Here is a 16,458-nt window from a genome sequence, read left to right as displayed (position 1 = left end):
TAATAAGAGGAGCGAGTGGCAAGGTGGAGAGAAGGGAGCTAATAACTCATTATCACACGGTTTGTTGGGAATGCAATCAGTCCACCACTGCAGAAAATATTATGGAGGTTCCTCAAAACTTTACAAATAGGGTCAGCAGGATGGCTCGGTGGGGGAACGCCCTTCCTCAAGTTTGACAGCCCAAGTTTGAACCCATGGTGGAAGGAAAGAACAGACTCCCAAAAGCTGTCTTCTGACCTCCACATTTGTACCACGGCACACATACTATTGCATGTGTACCCACAAACACAGGCACACACTCACACACATTAAGTTCAAAAAGAGAGTAACTGTATGACCCAGTAGTTCTACTAACCCTGCTGTATTCACCCAGAGAGTGAGATGAGTGTTCTAAAGAGGCCTGTGAAGTCCTCCCATTCACAATTGCCTCCGAATGGTGAAGGAATGAAGAAACCATGGTATGTGCACCCCAGGGAAAAGACAGAATCCTCACAAATGTGCGGGCCAAGCTGGGCAGCTACATTTAGAAGAAGGAGATGTAGCCCTTATCTCACTTTGAACAACACTCAACTCCGAATGATGAAGGAGAAGTGTGGAATAAATTTGAACTCATTGGCAGAGGAAAGGGCTTTCTGAACAGTACTGTGGTAGCACAGGCACCAAATCCAACAATTTGGGACCAGTTTGCTATATGGCAATGGGAAGTGATCTGACAAAGGGTTAGTATTTAGAATATACAAAGAACTAAAAAGAATCAACAAAACAAACAACCAAATTTTAAAAATGGGGCACAGAATTAAACAGAGAGTTCTCAAAAAGTGAAATTCTTATTTTTACGGTTGAGAAATATTTTTAAAAATGTTCAACCTCTCAGCCATAATGGAAATGCTAATTAAAATTATTTTGAGATTTTATTTTGCCCCAGCCAAACTGTCTAAAATTAAACAATCAATCAAACAAAAATCCCCAATGTGTGGATGTGAGGAAGAGCAACAGCTAGTCTCTGTGGCTGGGAGAGTAAACTGGTGCAGCCACTGCGGAACTCGGTGTCAGGAGGTCCCTAAGAAGCTAAAGACAGGTCCACATGGCCCAGTCACAGCACATGGGCATACACCTAAAAGACTTCATATTCCAGTACGGAGGAACCTGCTCATCCATGTTCATTGCTCACAATAAATAGAAAATGCAAAAGACCTAGATATTTATCAAATGGTGAATGGATAATGAAATTGTAGTATGTTTATACAAAAGAATATTACTAAGCTATTAAGAGAAATGAAACTATGAAATTGGGAAAAATAAATAAAAGGATGGAACTGGAAACAGTCATTCTGAGTGAGGTAATCCAGACCTAGAAAGGCAAACACCATATTTTCTCTCAGTTGTAGATGTCATTTTTGAACTTCAGGTGCCTATGCTTTATTTGAAATACTCACAGAGGCCAGAGAATTACTTAGGAGCCACGGGAAGGGACTTTGGTGGGAGGAAAGATAGAACACAGTGGTACAAAGGGTTAAGAAGAAACAAGGAAAGGTTAAACTGGGGTGGGGGTGGTGAGGTTGTGGTAACTGGGGCAATATGGTGAGGTATAACTAACATTAAAAACGTTTTGAAAAAATAAGATGGAAACCTACCACTGTAGGCAGAGAGACAGACAGACACATAGAGAGAGACAGAGACAGAGAGACCAAGAAAGACAGAGAGAGACAGAGAGAGAGCTAAAATTAAGATATCTTATAACAGGACAACAATATCCTACTAGATAACACAAGTTAATAAATAAAAAGCTGGGTGTCATAAATGGGTTACTTCTTTTGGAGCTGTTGGCCTGTGAGGTCCCAAAGAACCCTAAACATTATGGGTGTCACCAAATTGATTACCCTCCAGAAATTTATGGTAAGACCCTATTGCTGAAGGCACCACATACTTGAGTCTTAGAACATGGGGACATCGAGCTGGTGAACACCTGGCATCCCATCCCTACTGGCTACTTCTTACAGGGCAGAAGAAGCTGTCCGTGCTGCTAGAGGACAGTAACCACCAATCTTCCCCATGTGCAAACCGTACATGCCAATAGGGAACTGGCAAGACATGCCCACTGATGCAATCGTGCACAAATGCCACGGGAGCAACCAACCACTTTCTCGTTGGCTTTAGGGCTGGCTCATATATGTATATATAAAACAAACATGATTCTATTCAACCATGAAGATATGAAATTGTGCTATGTGTAACAGCGGAGCCATGGAGGTCACGATGTGAAATAAAATCCACCAGACACTGAGGGCCAGGTACCATATAATCTCACGAATGCGTAGACTCTGAAACACTGCTCCCCCGGAAATCAGGAGCACGTCAGTGATCAGGAGGCCGGGAGTATAGAAGGGAAGCACAGAGAACTGTGAACAGGCAGGAAGCTAGTAGTGACAGAGGAGAGCGTTCTGGTGCTCTACTGCACAGCACAGAGGACGACAAAACATCTCACACTTAAGCAGCAGAGGAAAGGACGGTTTCCATTTTCTGGGCATAGACGAAGATGGAGTCGATGCTCTCACTGTGGAGAAATGGCCAAGGTTTGAGTAGGTAGACATAATAGACATGCTGACCCTGCTTTGAATGTTACACAGTGTATACATGTATAAACACCACCTATGTTCCGCAAAACATGCAATTACTATGTACACATTAGGGGTGAATATGATCAAATAAAAATATTAATAAAATACTTTAAAAAGTAAAGAAAGAGAGGATCTTGAAAAACTGTGACACTTTCATCCTTTAAGAGCTTTGAAGAGTCAAGAGAACGCAAGAAGTGAACTCGACTCCATGGCAGACTACATGATGCACAGAAAACCATTTCTGGAAAATCATGATCACAATGATACAATTTTATGTGAAAGTCCTCTCAAGTAAACGGTACTTGTTTAATTTGGTGGGGTTTAGAATCTTTAATAAGGATGCTGTGAGCTTAAGAAAATGGGTGAGCAGCTGGGGAGTCAGGGGCTTTTGTCCTGACACAGCACTGCCTCACCATTGCTGCGTGAGTCTCAGAACATCAGGGAACGACTCAGGGAACCTCAGTGGTCAAACACCTTCATGCTTGGTGTTTAACCCGGGGGGCCCTGGCGCTTGCCTCAATCAGACCAGTGGACCATGGAGACTGGGCGGGGCTTTCAAGTCTCACTACAAGCTGTAAAAAGGCTTCCCTGAGGAAAAACCCACTAGGTGCTCCTAAATTCTCCCACAGTCTCAGCCAAGCACAACTTTTAGGCTTTGTCTGTAAGGGAGGCCGCGATGTCAAGGCAGAGCTTGGGGCTTCCTAAGCTAGCAGCAGCAGGGGGATTCCCAGGCTCACCTAGCACCATGCTCCACGTTGTCACGGGGATCCACACTGGGTTTAGGAGAAACGGCGATTTTCAACTGTTGGAAAAATGCTGTGACTTTTGTTTTTAGAAGAAAAGGTGCGGAGATTTTAACACAAATGAAATTTTCAGTGATTTCTCTCTCTTGGCGCCCTGCAAGTTCAGTAGAAAGGCATGGTGGCAGACTAGCGTTGCTACCAAATAACAAGTATGAAGGGGAAAATATTGTGTCAGTTCGAGAATTCTGTCTGATTTTGCGCTCATCCAGCCAGACACTAGATAGTAATAAGAAAACTAAGCTTAATTCGAAATGGAATTTTTTACAGTGACAGGCATGGAGACGTATCCCCTAATCGCACAGATGGCAGAAAAATGCTTAGTGGTTCTTTTTTCAGACCTCATGTCATGCTGTGGGAAGATATGGCTGAAATAAATACATTTTATTTTGCTTTGTGACATTTTCCCATATGATTTAATTATAGAGAAGGCACATCAGAGGGGTTTGCTATTAAGTGGGGCCCATTATATGCTCAAGAGCAAGCTCGCATCTTTTGTCGCGAGCACATTTTAGAACATATATTGTGTACGCCATGTAAATAATATGACATTTGGTTGCAGTCAATTTGCTTGATGTGTTTTGCCCGAAGGAACAGGTGATCCAAAGTTTAATCTGCCCCTTGTCTGCCTATTCTTAATAACTTGGCACAGCGAGCAGTTTGGGGATATCAATACACCAATTAACAAAATAATTCTTTCACTGATGTTGAAATAAATGGGTTGATTCTAATTTACATTTTTGTTGTTGTTGTCATCATTGTTATAAGGGCAAATGGAACAAACAAAGCTGTCAGGAAGGACAGCGGGGAGAAGACAGGAGCCACTGTTGCCCTGGCAGATGCTCGGGAAATCAGCACCCAATGCTCTCATATCGCCCTGGCAGGGCAGGGGTGCCCGGGGACCCACTGCGGCCACCGTGACCAAGGCGCTCCAGTGGCACCCACACAGGCATTTCTTATACATTCCGTTTGTGTTGCAATCAAATCAAGGGAGAAGGGAGTTTGCTAGCAAAGCCACGAAAAACTTCAGACAAGAAAACTGTGTTGCATGGAGCCATCCCTCCCTCCCCAGTAATTCTGGACTTAACAGAGTTTACAAAAGTTAGCTACGGGGGCTGCTGATACAGAGACACCCCCCCCCCCCACGCCGCCAAATACCCACTCTCGTCCCCACAGTTTCCTAGCACTCCCCACCCACTCTCCTGGGCTCTGCAGGACTCTGCCCTATCTTTCCTATCAGCTGAACTTTGCTGTGCTGAGCTGTGCTGGCTAGCTTTACGTCAGCATACCACAGGTTAGAGTCCCCAGAGGGGAGGGAATCTCCGCTGAGCAAATGCCTCCAGAAGATCAGGCTGTAGGCAGGCCTGTAGGGCATTTTCTTCGTGATTGATGGAGGAGGGTCCAGCCCATGGTGGTGGTGCCATCCCTGGGCAGGTGGTCCTGGGTTCTTTAAGAAAGCCCTCTGAGCATCCATGAGGAGCAACCCAGTAAGCACCTCCCCTCCATGGCCTCTGCTGCAGCTCCTGCCCCCAGGTTCCCGATTGAGAGTTCCTGTCCTGACCTACTTCGATGGTGAACTACGGTGCGGACGTGTAAGCCAAGCAAATCCTCTCCTCCCCAGGTTACTTTTGGTCAAGCCTTGAAGCCTGGACTCTGACCGCCTCAGGGCCACCTGAACTGGACCTGAAGCTCCTTATCTGCAGTCCTTAGCTGCTCTTCCTGCCAGAGCAGCCCCTCAGGGGTGCAGGGTTCCGGAGTCCTGATACATTTACCCCAGCAACCTTAAGATTTAGGCTTTGTCCTATTTAGGACATTGTTGGAACCCAGTACCACCAAGCAGCTTGTGTATCGATGATGGGCGGCCGCCTGCACACAGGCACTCCCTGACAGCTCTTCATCCATGTAGCGTGGTGTGATCCCTGGTTCCGCCAAGTTCTCCCATGGTGAGAGTTGTTCATTCCTCTACCCACCAGTGTCCTAGTAGCGGCCCCTGGCCGCACACAGGGAGCTACCAAGTCAGTGCTTCTGAGCAAGGCCCTGCCCTCCTTGTCTTGGTGTCTTTCCTCTGCTGTCCCCAGCCTGGACTGGTTAGCGTGCATTCTCTAGAAGTCCTAACCACTAGACACTTCACAGACTCCGGTCCGAATGTTCCATGTGGCCGGGGGACTCTTGACCTAGAGCACAGGAGTACACTCAGCCGTCACTGGCCCCTAGGTTGTTGGCCCTTGGAGTTGGGGATGAGGGATCCTTACTTTGATAACAAGTAGGGACCCCAGCTTGTGTTAGGCACCCAGAGATTTACCATGCTTCCTGCTGTCAATCTTCCATTGAGACTCACCATTGCAAACCCTTATCTCGCTAGGTTTATGACCTTGTCCTGAGCACGCACTGCCTTAAGTCACCCTAAAGCTCTGTGGAAAGCAGGCTGACGTCATGAGCCGAGCTGGGCCTAAAGCCACTCTGGGTTAGGTGAGGCTCGCTCTAGGTTCTCATCCCTAAATTTCATGGTCCATGTACTTCCTTATGGTTTGGACAACTAGGAAGACAGGGGTCCCATGTGAACCTGTGGACCAGAGGAACAGCAGAGTTGACCTGTGGTATTTGTGAACTGTGGGTTTTACAGTTCTATCCCAAGACCCCCGTGGAGATGACTGGTCCTGGGACCTCGAGGGCAGCTCTGCTTTCTAGCCTTTTCTAACCCAAATAGGCAGCTAGGACACTTGCCCCCACCCCTGGGGCCCAGTGACTGGGAACTGGACTCAAAGGCACGTCACATGGGGCCCTGAGACGGGGGAGCTCGGGCAATGGTCAGATCGCACGATGCGTCTTAACTGGCTGGGGCAGGCGAGGGAAACACCAGCAGGAACAGAGTGGGCGCGATGGTGACCACAGACAGCCCCGACACTTGATTGGGATATTTGGAGGGATCTGAAGTTTGAGGTTACTGGGGAGTGCTACCAATGGAAACAATACGATATTGTTGTTGTGACCCAGTTTCTGCCTCCCAAGCGCCTGCTCACAGTACGGCCCTCAGGATTTTTATAGACGTGCATTTTACACGGTTTGCGGGTTTTCTTTTTTTCTTTTTTTTTTTTTTGTGACAGGCGATGGGATTTATATCTGCTGTTTTCCATTACAAACCACAGAAACAAGGAAGATAAATCAATAGAATTTTTTTTTTAAAAAAAAACCTAACTTCTAGGTAGGTAGTCTCTCTCATAACTCAGCAGTAAAATAACTAGGGACAAGAAGTTCTGATATAGTTTTCTTAATTTCTTTATTTATTTATTTATTAAAGATTTCTGTCTCTTCCCAGCCACCGCCTCCCATTTCCCTCCCCCTCAGAGACCCACATTGGAGCACAGGACTGAATTCTCAAGTTCCAAATCAGGAGCAGAAGGAGAGAGAGCACGAGCAAGGAACTCAGGACCATGAGGGGTGCACCCACACACTGAGACAATGGGGATGTTCTACTGGGAACTCACCAAGACCAGCTGGCCTGGGTCTGGAAAAGCCTGGGATAAAACCGGACTCTCTGAACATAACGGACAATGAGGACTACTGAGAACTCAAGAACAATGGCACTGGGTTTCTGATCCTACTGCACGTACTGGCATTGTGGGAGCCTAGGCAGTTTGGATGCTCAACTTACTAGACCTGGATGGAGGTGGGGGGTTCCTTGGACTTCCCACAGGACAGGGAACCCTGATTGCTTTTCGGGCTGAGGGGGGGGGGGGACTTTCTTTCTTTTTTTAAGTGTGGAACTTTACAATCAGGCGTGAGAACAGGCAAAGGAGAAGGAACACTCAGAAGTACCGCCCACATCAGCGGTTTCTGCTCCTCTGGGAAAGGTGGTCTGAGATCCATGGCAACTTGAAAAATAAGCCACAACGTCTATTTGACACTAAAATACAGTAGCACAGTTTCAAAGACTAGCCCATGTCTTTAAACTCCTTTTTTCCTTGGAAAATTTAGTTCTGTGATTATTTACCAACCTTTGTGTTTTACAGTGGAAGACACTGCACACCAGAGGGAATCCAGGCTGAAGGCCCGCATCTATTTTGGTATAAACTCTCTCATAAAATTTGACATTTACTATGATACTAGAAACTTTTTTGAGCTATTCAGTTCTAAATTCACAAATGCAAAAGTGAAGCCCAGTAGAACAGCAACTAGAAAGCGTGGAGAGTAATGTTTTTATACCAAGGAAATCCTCAGTATTTAAACCCAGCTAAACACTGGCGCCGATGAGAAAGTCGTAGGCTTGCAAGAAGGGGTAGACATGGCTGAACATCCCTGGCTGGGAACTGCTAGCTACGCGGTGGTGGGTGTGCCCAGGGCAGATCCAATGATTTCACAGGAAGGAAGCCGGGTCCTTACTCCTCATGTCCCTGGCTTGAGTCACTGCTGTGCTGCGTGTGTGACCAGGCTTGTGCGCCTGTCCTGGAGGAGCCTGATCACGGCTGAGCTTAGCTAGCCCTGTAGGGCCGGTGCATCAGGCTGTGTTTCTGCTTTGTGTAGGCCACCTGCTGGCTATCAAATCTCTATCCCCACCACTTTCAAAACTCTAGTTTCAGTGTTTATGTTAGAGAAAGCCCTGCCTTGCTTTGATAGAATTTTGACTGCTGGCTAACTCTGGCGTCTGGTCCCAGGATCCTTGCATGGCTGCAGTCCTGCTGCCTTAATCTCAGCCCAGGAGACACCTCAGCAACACCCAGGAGACTTTGCCAACGTCCGCAACAGGCTGAGCTCCAGAAGGCATTGTGGAGCATCTGTGGGCCAGGCAGTGGGAAAGTCTCAGCCCTGGTAGCATGAGCTGAGGACCTTCTGAGGTAAGCAATGTCCTCTCCTCTGGCACTGCGTCTCTTCTGTGGCACCGCAGAGAGCAGAGGAGGAGACTGGCAGAAGTTGAACAAGACCTGAAGGACTGAACTGGGGGACCCCTGTGACTCGGATTATTGGGAGGCATTTGAAAGGGTTGGGGTTACTGTATAAGTGGGAATGGAGTCACAGTGTCGCTAAGCACCGGCAGTGACAAGGCAGAGGACTAGAGCTGCACTGTGACCTTTATCTGGGTTCTTAGGCGCAGCTGCCGTGAGACAGAATTAAGGATCTGGAAAGGCCCCACCAACGCCCTGCAGGACCAAGCAGGGCTATCTCTGAGAGCATCAGGACAAGGCAGAGGAGGAACCTCAGGCCATGGCAGGACTAGAGCTACCAGAAGGGGGAGGGAAGTCTTCGCTCCTGCCAGGAAAGCCCGCAGAGTTTGCTTCTGGCCTCCTTCCACACACTCGAACATGCCTTCTGAATACTGCTGATGCACGGACTCCAGAAAACAGTTAATATTCCTGGTTTTGTAGAAAAACCTAGGAAGACTGAATAATTTGATCAATGTCACCACTGACCTTACAAAAGCAAATAAGATCATTTATGGAAAGAACTTAACAGAATGCTTATTGTGTTAAACACTGACCACAGGCTGAGGGGGGGAAGAGAGCAGAGAGACAACTGCAGAGGCCCGAGGCTACAAGTAGACAGTAAACACTCGTGCTCTTTAATAACCATATAGATGCAATCGCAACAAAGGCCAGCAGCCCTCCTTTGCATACATTAAATTCTTCAATTTTTTTTAAGGCGACAATAATGACATTTAAAACCCCACCCAAATGCCAGAAATATGTGGAAGTTGAACCTCAGAAAATGCATCCTCGGGTGGGAGACAGCTCAGTGGGTAAGGTACTTGCCTCCGAGGTGAGCACAACTGAGCATGGTAGCTTCTGAAGCTCAGTGAGATGGGAGGAAGAGAAAGGAAAACTCACAGAAGCCTGGGAGCCAGCTGGCTTGCTGAAGCCAGAGGAAAGTAAGAAGACACAGGGTGACGACAGACACCTGAAGTTGTCCTCTGAGGCCCACAGCCACACTCACACATGTGAACACACAGCATACGTGCACACAAAGACAAGAGGAAAGTTCGCCACGAGACCCTCACAACAGCCTAGGATAACTAAAGAGGCTCAGAGAAGGTTACTAAACTGCCTGAAGTCATTCAGGGGTGACGTCTGTGAGTGTGCCCCAGTTCTCTGTTCTAGGAAGGCCCAGCATTTAAAGGGGCTACTCTGCCTCCCAGCTTCCGGGGAGGAGGTGGTGAGGTTTCTTAGGTAGACCCACGGCTTTGCTGTGACTGCAAACGGGGCTTCTACGCCAACACTGGAGACGGGTTCCCGCTTCCAGCGCAGAGGCTGGATCTGCTGGCCATGAGCAGGCGCCTGTAGCCCAGGACATATTGCTTCCTAATAAGATGTAATTTGGAACTGCGTCTTTAAGTCGCCTTAAAACTGCAGTGCCATAAATACGCGATGAGATTCGGGGTTATGTGGCTGCTACCTCTCTTCAATTTACAAACCATTTTAAAACACAAGTTTCAAAAGTTTTCATTGCCAGGAGTTTAATTCTGATTCAACAAACGGGCTTCCTGTAGCTTTCACTGATACACTTCCAGCTGTAATTTATATTCCTGACTCCTCTCTCTCAGGTTTTATGGCTCTTGGCTATTTGCATAAGAAGAGGAGCTTTGATCTTTAAGGGTTCAACAGCTCAAACAGCTCATTCCAGTAGGAAGGTGCTAGTCATGATGGGTGGAAGGGGCTTAGCAGTCCAGGTCAGCAAGGCAGGCAGCTGCTGAAGCCCTTCCTGTCTAGCTGGCTACCCTGGATGTCTCTGTAATTCTCCACTCTGACTGCTCCCACACAGCCAGTGTTTCATACTACTGTGGTGAGGGGACACAGGCAAGGCCAGCCAGGCTTCTCCAGGTCTCAGGCTCGGGCTCCAGGCTTCTCCTTGGGACGCGACAGAGAAGGTAATAAGCGCTCCTATACAGAGTGAGGAGCCCATAAAGCCACAGGTGCAAACACTCAAATGTTTTGTCCAGCCCTTCCTAGCCACTGTAATTGTTTCCGTGAGCTTGTAGGTCAGTCTGCCTGACTGCTAATATCCATTCGTTGTCAACCAAGGAGCAAATTCTACTCCACTGGTCCCGTTCCCACGTGTCATCTGACACTCAGGAAGAGCCGACATGGTAAATCACAAAGGGACCCAAACCAGGGGGACAGAGCACGGGGGACCCTAAGCTAGTAATCTGAGTAAGCAGAGTTGGGCTGTATCTTTTCTCTTTATTAGGAGAGACTGAGGTTTGCTGAGCTTCCAGATGACCGTTCCTGAACTGTCAAGGAGGGGCAGGAGCGTCTTTGCTAGGGCAGTGGCTCCTTCAGTGACAGCTGACATTCCCAACAACTGCGCTGGCGGCTGAGGTATTTAGTTAAGCTCCCCAGGACTGGCCTTCCAGAGGGAGGGTGTATGGTCCCCATCTCCAGTGAAGCTGCCAAAGGGGGCAAAGTCGTGGAGCAGCCTACAGCCCTGCCATGGATTCCTAAGTGGTGTTACCGCAAGCTGTGCCACAGAGAATGGAGACCTCCCGATGGCCCCTCTCTAGAGAGAAGCTAGTATATAAAAAGGGTAGGATGTAGCTTACAAAGCCCCTCCAGTAACAGGGTGGAGGGCAGAATCACTTCCCTTCCACTACCAGCAAACCCCTGACTTAATTCCCAGAGCCCATGAACATCACATACATGTGGCAGAAGGAACTGCATTCCTATTTACATCATGGCCTTTAGATGCTGAGAGTTATCCGGGAAGATCTAATGTAATCCGTGGGCCTTACAATGGGGGAAAGAAAATGAGGTCTAACAGAAGCTCTGGGGCCAGCTCTGCTGCTGGAAGGAGGCTGTGCAGGGAGCAGATGAGACGGCAGGCTAGGATGGATGTGCACCTTCTCCCAGGGTTCCGAAAGGAGCATCACTCTGAATCCTGATATTTTAAAACACTCTGAATACAATATGTGGCTTCTGTTTGAGGCCCTCTGCTTTGTAAGTTATTGTGAGATAATGCTTTTGTACAGTGTAGAGATTTGTTACTCGTATTGGTTTAATAAAATGCTGATTGGCCGGTAGCCAGGCAGGAAGTACAGATGGAGAAACCAGACTGAGAGAACTCTGAGAAGAGGAAAGGCAGAGACTCAGTCACCAGTAGATGCAAAGGAAGCAAGATGAGAATGCCTTACTGAGAAAAGGTACCAAGTCACATGGCTAAACATAGACAAGAATTGTGGGTGAATTAAGTCATAAGAGCTAGTTAGTAATAAGCCTGAGCAATAGGTCAAACAGTTTATAATTAATATAAGTCTCTGTGTGTTTATTTAGAATTGAATGGCTGTGAGACCAAGCAGGACAGAAACTTGTGTCTACAGTGTATTAGACAACATTGGAAGAGTAACTGAAGTGCTTGGGAGACTGCAGAGGGAGGGAATCCAGTGCACAGGAGTCCAGAACCAGAGCATCACAGTGGAGGGTAGATCAGGGGAAATGTGAAGGTCTTGTGAACAGGCTCATGGGAGATATTTTAGGATGAGGTAGAAGAGAACCCTAAGAGTCTCCCAGCTCCTCTGCTGGCCACCCAGGCTGTGGGCAGATTCTGAGGAAAGGCAAGTGTGGGGGAAGAGGAGAAATTAGTTCCAAAGCCTTCAACTTTTATACAAAGAAAAAGAATTCAGTGTAGCTGTTGGTGTTGTAAGGGAAGTTTGGAACAGAAATCCTGGACAGTGGCCTGAGAGTGGCTGAAGGCCCCAGGGAGAAGAAACCACTGAGCCAAAGGAACGCCAGGGCAGCCCAGCGTCCAGGTGGAAGGGATACCCCCAGAAAGCAGTCCAGATGTGTCACAGGAGAGCCTTGGCAAGAACATGAAGTCCTTTCAGGGAGACAGAAAGAGTTCCCCCAAAAAAGAATGCTGGGCTTGAGTTGTAGAGCGTGGACATGGAAGGGATGGGCTGCACAGAGAGGGGAGAAGAGAAGGCAGCCTTGGAGCTGGAAGCCACTCCACGGACCCACGTGTGAAGAGGAGACAGGGGGATGGTGATGAGGGAACTGCCTTCCACTCTAGTGGAGGTATGGCAGGTGGGGGGTGCAGGGATGCCCCTCAGGGTCACAGTGGAATGGCTGCATGGGAATTAGAATTGAGCTGGGAGACACAAGTCAGATGTGTGTGTGTGTGTGTGTGTGTGTGTGTGTGTGTGTATTTAATTAACTTCCTCATTGCTAGTGATTACAAATAGCCCACCAGATGGGTGTTCCTGTTGCAGGGCCTGGTCATGCCAGAGCACTTCAAAGGACTGTACTGATTAGAGGAAGGTCTCGTGGGTTCTTGGTACCATGAGAGGTCTCTAATGTCACTTGGTTCGGTCTCTGGAGTTCTTAAGTGAGGAAGTCAGTGTAGAGTGTAGGAAAACACCAAGAGATTTGGAAATTTGGCATGCAAGAAGAGAGAAGGGAAACACTGGACCCCAGAGGCTCTGGCTGTGAAAGCAACTCATAAATCTGGGGGTAGTGCCTCTGTACCTTAGCTGACCCCTCTTTGCATTGAGTGGTCACACATACATATAATACCCAATGCTTTCCTACATGCGTGTGTGTGTACGTGAGCACGCACATGTGCATGCTAACTTCTTCCAACTTAGTTAAGCACACCTATCAACCTAGCTCGTAGCGAGCTTTGGGCCTATTTGTTGGCAGCAGTAGCATGTCACATGTAGGACTGTATGACATGGGGGTCACGTATATGCAAGGCATGTGTTTGCTACTGCGCTTGACCCACAAAGCACAGCTGTGCAGCTGACTGTTAGCTAAGAATAAATAACCAAAGCAGAGTGTGTTGCTCAGAGGCTTGTCTGCCTGTGCAAGGCTCTGCGCTCACTCTCAACACTACTGAAAACAAAGGAAAAAAACAAACACTTGAATGTAAGACATTCTGGAAGTTTGCATGCCATACACTGAAAACCATTTTATTGTTCACCTTGAACTCAAGCTGATGGGTGCTATTTATATTTATTCAGGAATGTAGATGGACCCGGGTGTGGGATATGGTAATTGCCAGTGACTGTGGTGTAAAAGGTGCTCAGGCAGCCTCCTCCTCTGTGTGACACACTGTAGGAGGTGGGGTCCCCAAACTTGGCAGAGCATCACCATGAGAAGCCTGAATGGACTTTGCATTTAAGGTAACTGCTCAGCTGATGACCTTTTCCTCAACATTCCCACCACGGTACTGGGGAGGGATGACCACGGGGAACCTACAAGAGCCTTCTGCAGTGATGTAGCAACGCCACCATGCCTGCCATGGTTTCCCTTTGGTCTTTCTCCTCCCACACAGTTGCTCAGAGGAGGTTATGCCAAAGCTGACTGCTATGGGAGCTCCATTTCTGTTGTCCTGAACCTAGGCACCCCAGAGAGGTCCTGAGAGAGACAATGACAGTTGTCTGCACACCTCTCAAGCACCCACCTTCTTCTAGAAACACAGTACCACTGGGTGCAACGTTACATTGCCTCTATGCATGGCCCTTTGTCTTTTGACTGTTGCTCAGAATCCTTAGTGGCATCCCTCCAGGTTGTGCTTGGCCTGCAGAGGCCCACAGCATGGCCGAAAGCTCGCTGTCTGAGGTGGGGTTAACTCCATGCCTCTTATACTCGGAGCATTGTGATGGTAAAGCCAAAAGCGATAGGCTGTGTTCCCCAGACTAAACTCAGTTTTCATTCGTCAAAACTTCTTCGTCTTTTCACCACGCTCAAGTCTAATTGGTTTTCTTTCTTATCTTTTATTTACGGGATTATTACTGCTCAAGACGGTGGCTTGCGTTTATCTTTATCGACTTCTATCGCCTGTAATCAGGCCATCCATCCCGCTCGCCTATATCATTTTGGATGCTTCAAATTGTCAAGTGCCGCAGATCTAAACGATGTGAAAGATTCTCTCTTTAGAAACTCCAAGAATCCTTCTGATTACATTGGAAACAATGACAAAATTCATTATTTTTGTATTTTAAAACATATTACCTAAAATTGCTTGCTGAATAGATTGGAAAACAACTCTGAGAGTAGCATTTCAGTTAAAATACACATCAGGACAACTTTCCAATCCCATGGCTGATATGAATTAACACACACACTGAAAGGCCTAGACGGGACTCCCGCACCTTTTCTCATCCTCACGGAGCGCCTTACCAGGCTGGAGTGTCCTTCAGCTGCAAATACGGCACCATCGACCACACTTGCTGTGGTCACAGGCATAAAGACTCCTGGTAAAGCTCTTGTGCTTAAAACCAAACCTCAAACTGAGGGTTCAAAAGCAAGGCAGCCATTCCTCACAACAGAAGAGTTTCTAGCCAACATCCCAGCACACACGCAAGTCAGTCTAGATGGAAGTGTGTCCATAAACGCCACAAACTGTTTTCCCCTAACAACCTTACCAAGAGCACACCATTACTTCACATGACTGAGCATGCTGGCGTTCCCCGCCACAGCCCTGTGGAATTCCTACCTGACTTGCATCTCACATGGACCACTCACTAATAATGGGCCACACTCAGGAGGAGGCATCCAAGGGGCATGCTGCCGGAAGACAGTAGCGACTTCTGCCCAGAAACAACATTGCTGGGCTGTCAGGGTTGGCATTGAAATGACAGTTTTCAAATCATGTTGTTCATGTCAGTTGCCAGTGATGCTGGATGCCTTCTGGCAGATGAAATTTGGGGTCAGCTTCCTTGGCTGTCCTTATTTCTAGCTGAGCCCCTGTGGGGAGGATGCTGCCCCATCATCAAGTTAGGGGTGGCAGTTTAGAAGGTGAGCCCTGATGCCAGTCATGTCTGCAGGTGCAATTAAGTTTTCTTCCTAACGCCTAGGCATGGGTTCTGGGAGTGGGCCTAAGACACCAGCCCTCTGGGAATGCCCCCGAAGAGCTTGGATAAATTCAGATGGCCAAGTGGCCATTACCACCACCATTCTGAGCATCGAATGCATAAACCATGTTACATTATACTGGAACCGACGTGAGTTCAGGCTGTCCTCTGCAGAGACTGCGCAGGTAATGGACTTTAGGGAGAGTTTTTACTGCTTCCCTTAACTAAGTTCCTGGAGACACAGAAAAAGCATTTCACACTACAAATAGCCATGCACGGTTCCCAAATATATTTCCCTTTTCTTACTAATTAGTTAAAGATGAAATAATGCTTGAACACTTCATAATCTTAAATTCACAATATTTTACTTAATTAAAATAGGTAATTTAGAAAAATAATTGGCAATTGCTAAAACCTTTAATGCTGATGAGAACTGAGCTGGAAGCATTCTTTCTTCACAAATTGGTATTTAAAATATAAAGTTCCACACACAGCTGGAAAGTGCCATCGTAATTTGGCATTTATGTTCAGTAGCTATCATTAAACCAAACAAACTGAAATTAAAAAGGAAAGGCAGTGGGCTTTAAGGCATATTCAGGGCACATGCCAAGGGCTCAAAAGTATAAACGTGGCTTTCTAAGCGTTTATTAGGAAGCGTCATGTTAGAGAACAGATTTAGGAATTCACGACACAATTGCTTTTATTTCATACTTGCGCTGACAATACAGCTTTGGTAATATTTGAGTTCAGGTGGGAAATTCACTCAATCTAAACTCGGGTCCTTCACTGAAGGGCAGTGCTGGTGGGAAGTTCAGACCCAGACTTGCTTTCCAGTTGTGCCTTTCCCCTTTCCCCGTGACATCCAGAAACACTGGTAAGGGCTTCAATAGAGGTGGTGGGATTGTTCTGGGAACGAAAGCAGGGCTTTTTGTACATTTCTTCTGGAGGGATCTTCCATATGACAGCAGAGATTCATGCTAATTCGCAGGAAAACCCGGGAAGAGCCCGCCCTTTGGAGAGCCCATTTGTTCAGTGGGAGGCTGTCGTTTTCAGTCCCGGAACAAAAGTCTGCTGATGAGGGTGGGAGCAGACCCAGATGGCATTGTGTGTGCCCACTGGAGGGAGGGAGGAGGGCGGGCCCTTCTACACCGTGGAATTTGCTATCACTTTTCTACTTGGCAACACATTAAAAAACATAAGATTTCAAACAACAGTCTAAAGAGCAAGGAATTAAAACAAAACCAGCGCAGAGGGGCATTGGAGT

The 16,458-nt window shown here is 47.3% G+C and overlaps 1 protein-coding gene across 1 annotated transcript in view; it reads right to left on the bottom strand.

Annotated features, from left to right (window-relative positions):
- The window catches only part of Pacrg (parkin coregulated), a 457,339-nt gene that overhangs the window by 116,442 nt on the left and 324,439 nt on the right, over positions 1-16,458 (bottom strand). The window lies entirely within an intron of this gene.

The sequence above is a fragment of the Microtus oregoni genome, unplaced genomic scaffold (genome assembly GCF_018167655.1).
Source record: "Microtus oregoni isolate MIOR12 unplaced genomic scaffold, Mior012 000033F_ref0000390, whole genome shotgun sequence".
In the NCBI taxonomy this organism is placed as follows: Eukaryota; Metazoa; Chordata; class Mammalia; order Rodentia; family Cricetidae; genus Microtus; species Microtus oregoni.
Note: the sequence above shows the minus strand (reverse complement) of the source record. Positions and strands in the feature narration are given on the sequence as shown.